The sequence below is a fragment of the Mytilus trossulus genome, chromosome 14 (genome assembly GCF_036588685.1).
Source record: "Mytilus trossulus isolate FHL-02 chromosome 14, PNRI_Mtr1.1.1.hap1, whole genome shotgun sequence".
NCBI lineage: Eukaryota > Metazoa > Mollusca > Bivalvia > Mytilida > Mytilidae > Mytilus > Mytilus trossulus.
The window spans coordinates 40,766,857-40,774,133 of NC_086386.1; positions in this window are offsets into that span (position 1 = coordinate 40,766,857).

Sequence of the window (7,277 nt, forward strand, 5' to 3'; positions counted from 1 at the left end):
ATGAATGAAGTGAAAATAAAACTACAGAACCTGAAAAAATGGAAGCGGCGTAAACAGAAAAAAATATAGTTGAAATTTAAAAATGCTATTCTAAATCGGAATAAGATTGTACTTTTGGTTAAAACTACATAGCCATAAATAAACTCATCATAGACACCAGGATAAACAAAAATTTACGCCAGATGTGCGTTTCGTCTACAAAAGACTGATCAGTGACGTTTGGATCCGAAAGAGTTATACAGGCAAATAATAATAAAGTACGAAGTGGAAGAGCATTGAGGACTAAAATCCCTAAAACTATTTGTGCTAAGAGAATAATAATAAAAACCAAGGAGTAAACAAAGACTCAAAACCAAAGGACGTTTACATCAACAGTTATAAATGAAATATAAGAAACAGCACGAACTCCACTAAATACCGGTAGTGAAATCAGGTGCTCTTGAAGGGTAAGCATTTCCTGCACCGTATACGGCACCCGTCGTGTTATTTCTTTGTTCAGTTAGGTAATGAAGTTTATTATGACTGAGGAAGAATATCAGATATGATTTCTCACACACTTTTGTCATAATGGTCAATAAGCACATGATGGCGACGGTAAAATTTCTTAAGTGATGACCTTAATTTGATTCATTCATACCCTGTCTTAGCAAGTTTGGAGAAAGTATGTATGTTAATTAAACATATATGTATTAGGTGTGTTACTAAACGTATATATATTATATATATAAATATTTATTATACCTCAGGTATCATTTTCTATATAAAATAAGTACACAATATTTTCACTGATCTGCAAAATAAAACTTTTTAACTATAGGACACGATTGACCACTGCAACACATATGCTCTACAATAATAAAGCGTTCGGTTTCCGGGTTTTACCTTTCCTCGTCCGTTTTAATCTATCGTCGTTATACAGTACATGATATATTAGGTCTGAAGATGGAACTGTTACAGATCAACTGAATTATCACTTGTAAAGGATCCTGCAAATTAATGTGAATGCAGTCACAGAAATAATAATATTATAAGTACGTCTGATGAACCAGTGACAGCTCTTCAAAATATTTTATCCATCGGATCACCAGCAGTGATGATAATACAAGGCTGACAATACATTCTGTATATATAATTTGTATAAACATCAGCACAACAATGTTAGATCTGTAAATTTGCTTTCGCAATTTTTTAGTTTTTCTCTCGCCGGGATTCAAACTCATGCTACTGAGATATAGTGGCCCCAAAATCGCCTTGCACTATATCCGACGTGCTAGACCACTCAACCAACAAGGCTCTACAATACACAATTTACAAGCGTATCGATTAATGCTTATGCTCGACCGCCTAGGCTAAATACAAGTATAGTTTTTGGTGGTCGATGTAATAGCTTACAACGGCGTCTTCATATCAGGTCGTAACACAGTAGATGATGTATAGTTAACCTTTCAGATCAGCTATTTTGTCTGTCGCAAAGGATGATAATCTTTGTATCATGTCGCAACTGCAATTGCTATTTTATTATACACGTCTTAACATGTGACATTCTGCATCGGATATCACGTAATTCTATCGGGGTAGCTCTATTCCATATGCATCATTTGTTTAAAATTAGATCTAACAATGTTAAGTCTACAAATTTTTCGTTTGAAAATTGTGTTCTTTCCTCAACGTGATTCGAATCCTTGTTTCTGTGACATCGTGGAAACACCCATTGCACCGTGACTAGTGTCTTAAAACTCCCAGGGGTCTATTTCACAAAAAAAAACTTACGACTAAGATTGATCTAAAGTCATGAACAAATCAGTATATTTACGGTTAATCTGAGTCGTAAGTTTTTTGTGAAATCGACTTCTGGAATACCTTAAATAATACATCGTTGAGAGGGTTTATAGAGCAGCTTGTTACAACTAGAAACCATGTTCAATTAAGGCAAGGCCAAGGTTGACAATGTTTTCGATGGTTCACTATCCAGATATGTGTTATTCAATTGATTATGCCGAATGTGTTGTTCTTATTTGCCTTTTACTGGTAATTTTTAAATTTTAAGTATTTTGGTATGACGGGAGTCTCTTCTGTTTCAATTGGTCTTAGCTAACCTAGACTATGACAATCCGTTTTTATAGACTATTCGATTGCATGTACACACATATCAAAAGCACCTTTATGGACACTAACCTATAAAAGAAAAGACAAAAAAGACTCTAAAGTACAGATCTTTCAGTATTCGCTGTTTCTGACAGCTTGTTTAAAGCCACCAACAACAACATAAAACATCATTTATCTACGACAAGAATAGCAATCAGCCAACATCAAACATCCGATGGATTTAGGTTAAAGACGTCATAAAGAGAGCAACGCATGACCTTTAACGAAGCCAAACTAAAGGTATCGACAAATTGTAGCACAGTAAATGTACATATGTGTAAAACAATATATTTTGTATGGTTTGAATTTACTGATGACAAAACTAATACTTATGATAATGAGAACAATATCAAAAGATCTGTACATTAACACAATAGTTATAACTGTCTCGTATCTTAGGGTACAATAATGCGAAACTCTGTAGTGTATAAGCTTCGATGGGTGCATTAAACATTTTTCTATATGTTTATTTTAGTTTGGTTCCAGCACTTCCAAAATTCTGTGTGGGGAGCTTGGGTCTTTATAGTTCTGACGCTGATTATTGCGCCATACTGCATGGTGATTGAATGGAAAGAAAGAAAAAAATATGCATTAGTATTGCTGAGTCTTTCTTGTTTTTCATCAGGTATATATATAACTCAGATCAGTATATAAGTGTTTTGCAATTAATATGTCAGCGACAAATTATTATATTTCAACGTCTTTCCAATCTATTGAATGTTTGCATTTTCATTTAAAGGACTCGTGTCGATTGACATGACTAATCCTTGAGGGGGGGGGGGGGGGGGGGGGGTAATCAAAAATGAACTGTGTGTTTTGGAATAGATATCTTAGCCATAGTTTGCTAAACTTAAATTTTGGTCCTTAATGCTCCTTTAATTCGTACTTTGTCTGACCCTCTTAACTTTGTTGATCCAAGCGTCACTGATATGTCGTTACAAGACGACATTGGCGCTTGGCGTTTACAATTTTATCCTGGAAATCATTTTATATCCATCCGAAGTAAAATGGAATCATAAACGTATATATATATAATATGTAATCCAATATAATTTTATACGTGCAATTTGTTTTAAATTGCCCTTCTGCTTAAAATTAATATGATTTATGAGTTACAACATGAATAGCATTCCGCACAGCACTTTTTGTTTTAGAGCAATCAAAGAATAGGACTTTCAAGATGACATTAGTAATGCATTTCATCAGAGAAGTAATTCAAATTGTTATTGGTTTAAAGATTTTTTGTATTGCTCAATTTCGTATTAGTAAGATTCCTATTAACTGAAATAATGTCGAAGAACGGTTTATTCTTTAAGATACTAAGTTGTTATTATATATGTTATTTGGCGGATAATCGTTAAGTTGAGAAAGACAATACTATGATATGTAATACTGCAGATGATTGCTTTGTTTATTTGTGTTTGGATTATGTCTGGTTAGTCAAATGTCCATTTTGATCTTCATCATTGTTTAAAATAAAACTGACATTTCGACTTCAATTGTGTCGTCACTCATGTGCATCCCATATCTGCATTGAAATGAAAAAAGACTTTAAAGCAACAGAAGACCGTTTTACTGATGCATCATGGCTTTATTTTGAAATATTTCATATTTATTCTATGAGCAAAAGAATTCATTGAATGAATTGTACATTATATACAAATCTGTTAAACTATTTTGCATTTAAATGATTTCTCTGAATGTCGGAAAATCAATACATGTCGTCTAACCATGTTATTACGACTTAACAGCAGTATACTACTGTTGTATATATATTTAATGGTATATACTTGCAATCGCAATTTAGACATTATAGTCAACCAATTTCCCTACAAATAGTAATACCATGACCTATAATGCGCTTACAGAAATAACCTTTTGACCTTTCCCAATTAAACACTATCTAAATGTTTGGTTATATTTTATTTTTGTTTCATTGAAAAACAATGTTTAATCTGCTCTAATCAGTTTAGTGTAAAATACTTGCATCGTAAAGTATCAACTGAGATACAGCATACGGCTGAAAATAGAGTTAGTTGATTAATGTGAAAAAGTAAAATTATTATTTTAGTCATGAATCCTACTCTGAAGCATTTATCTTTTAAACATTGGAAAAATTTCAGTCCATGAAATTGATACTAACGAAAATAAAGGAATTCGTAGTATCTAGAAGCATAAACTGATTCAAAAGTTAACATACAAAATTCTTGCTCGCATGTCCCTTATTGATATATAAACAGTTCGATGTGAAACTGAGAAGATTGATATCAAATGCTCATTTCGTTTTATAAACAATACTTTTGATACATCTATACTCAACACAGACTTAGAGATGTCCATAACAATGGATGTTACAACCCCCTCCACATAGATAAATTTTAGGATATCGTTTCTTATGTGCAAACACAATACAGTAGATATTGATGTGTCTAAATGGAACTAGAAAATAACAGCTGTACCATTATTTTATTCTAACTGAATAACAAAATGAATGCATCATAGCTTTTAACAAAATTTACAAAACATGACGTCATACGAATGATACTCTTAAGCACTACACAGTAAGTTACGAAAAAAAATGTTTACATGCCGAGTTATAAGAATGACATATAATTTAGGAAATAATGCATACAAGCCAAATAGATTTCAATTGAGAGCCGTGGTGTAGTGGTTAGTGGATTGGACTACTAAGACAAAGGTTCCTGGGTCGATTTCCGTCCGGGATGAAAATTAAAGGGACTGAAATTTTGGCTCTCCCTTGACACCATTTGCAAGTATGGTCTTGAGGAAACGATTATAGTCCGTCGAAAGGGAACGATAAATGGCTGACCTGTGTTAAGAAAGAGACATATCTCCTGCACGTTAAAGACACCTTTGTAGATTTCGAAAAAGAGCAGTATAATGCCGCTACAAGGCAGCACTCGCACCCACAAAGTGGAAAGGGATTTATATAAAAGAGGGACGAAAGATACCAAAGGGACAGTCAAACTCGTAAATCTAAAACAAACTGACAACGCCATGGCTAAAAATGAAAAAGACAAACAGAAAAACAATAGTACACATGACACAACATAGAAAACTAAAGAATAAACAACACGAACCCCACCAAAAACTAGGGGTGATCTCAGGTGCTCCGGAAGGGTAAGCAGATCCTGCTCCACATGCGGCACCCGTCGTGTTGCTTATGTGATTACTAATCCGGTAAATAGTCTAATTCGGTAGGTCAAATTCATGAAAGGGAAGGGGATTGTAGTTACGACGTAAGGAACATATCCGATATCATTTGTGAAACGGTTATTCCATAACGGTCAACCAACTCGTGATGGCGTCCGTAAAATTTACGAAGGGATGATTTCAACTTCACCATTTGGAACACTTGGTTTAATAGCTTCCTTGTGAGCAGTAACCCTCTATCAAGAAAATCATGATAGGAAATGCAAGCACGGGAATATCGTATCAATTGGGAGATATATACCCCGTATGCAGGTGCTGCTGGAATGTTGCTACTTAGAAATGGAAGTTATAAGTTTCCAAACTTGTTTCCAACACAACTATAAATAAATATGTTTCAACTAATCTAAATATATTTCAACTTTAAGCTCTGATTAACAGGTGTTAAAATGCTATATTTCAATTGATTATATGAATTAGTGGTGCGTCATAACAAATCAACACTCTTTATGGACTAATTTAAGAATTTCCAATACTCTATCATCTTTAAAATTCCGTATTGGTCAAATATGTGTGTTGTATTCAATATATAAAACTTATTAAATTACATGACTGTGTATAAAGCCATTACTTTCCAAGCTCTGTTTTAGGTTTGATATATGTTGGATAAAAATTAGTGATTGATAATTTAATTACCGGAGGTTAAGGTCAAAATTTAACTGAACAATTTAAAATTTCAGCCGTGTGCTTAATGGTTGCAGTATGTGTCTATGGTACTAAATTCAAGAGCTCAATCAGCCTGAAACACCATAACCTTCACTCATCTTTTGGAATAGCAATAATTTGTCTTTTGTTATATACATTTGCTGGTATTTTCACGAGTATATACATTTTCAAGGGGGAAAAGCCTATGAGAAATTACTGTGGTAAGTGATCATAAATTAAACTATATGGTATAGAAGGTTGTTTCTATCAACAATTGTTATTGCTCTTCTATGAAATGTGTATTATTAATTTGCATATGGAGGTCTTGAAATTTATAGGGAGCAACTTTACAAGTCGATCTTACAAATGATTATGGGAATAGTCGTGTCAAACGTAGAAAAATCAAGGGGTTTGATATTTTATATGGCACATTTGTAAAGGTTATTATTAAGATCATGTAAGATTGTGAAATATCTGATTAACACCGCTAATTTGAAATGCATAATCGCAATGTTTCTAAGGACTCTCTGTTGAAAAATGATGGTAAAAAAGTCTTAACGACCACACTCTATATTGGTTTTATATGGATTTTGTGAAATCTATGTAACCAGTTTAAAGGGGCACTAGCTACGAGATATGACTTTTTTTTAATCATTAATGAAAGTGAAATAGTGAAATAATATATCGCTTGTGGCAGCCAGTATAGTCCCATTTTGTTAAAATTAGTTAAGAAAGATTGGGGATGAATAATTCACGTGTACGTGTGACGGTTTACAATGTTTGTCATTGACAATGGAATATTATTTTTACAATTGAATTTCCTTCATTTGAAATCTATGTTATCTCATTAGTGTTCAGAAAGTTTGAAAGTACAAAGGAATTGTACATATGTAGTCAAGCCATACTAAATTTGGTGTTCATTGTTCAAGAGTAGAGTAGTGTCGAGCGCTATAACGGCGTGTAACCCCATTACATTCTATATACTAATCAGAAAGGGGACGCTAAAAGAAGATTGTGAATAAAAAAGCTAGAACTTAAGTACGTTACTTCTGATATTTGTTTATGCTGATTAGTCAAATAAGCTTCGACTAAAGATTTAAAGAACCTGAAAAGGTAGAAGAGAAAAAACATACAGTTGAAGACTAGATTTAACAGATTATTTTTAATGATATGCTATTTCATCGATGCCTTAACTTACATAATATACATAACATATGACAACCATAAACTGGCTTTATTTTGATAATTTGTATGTT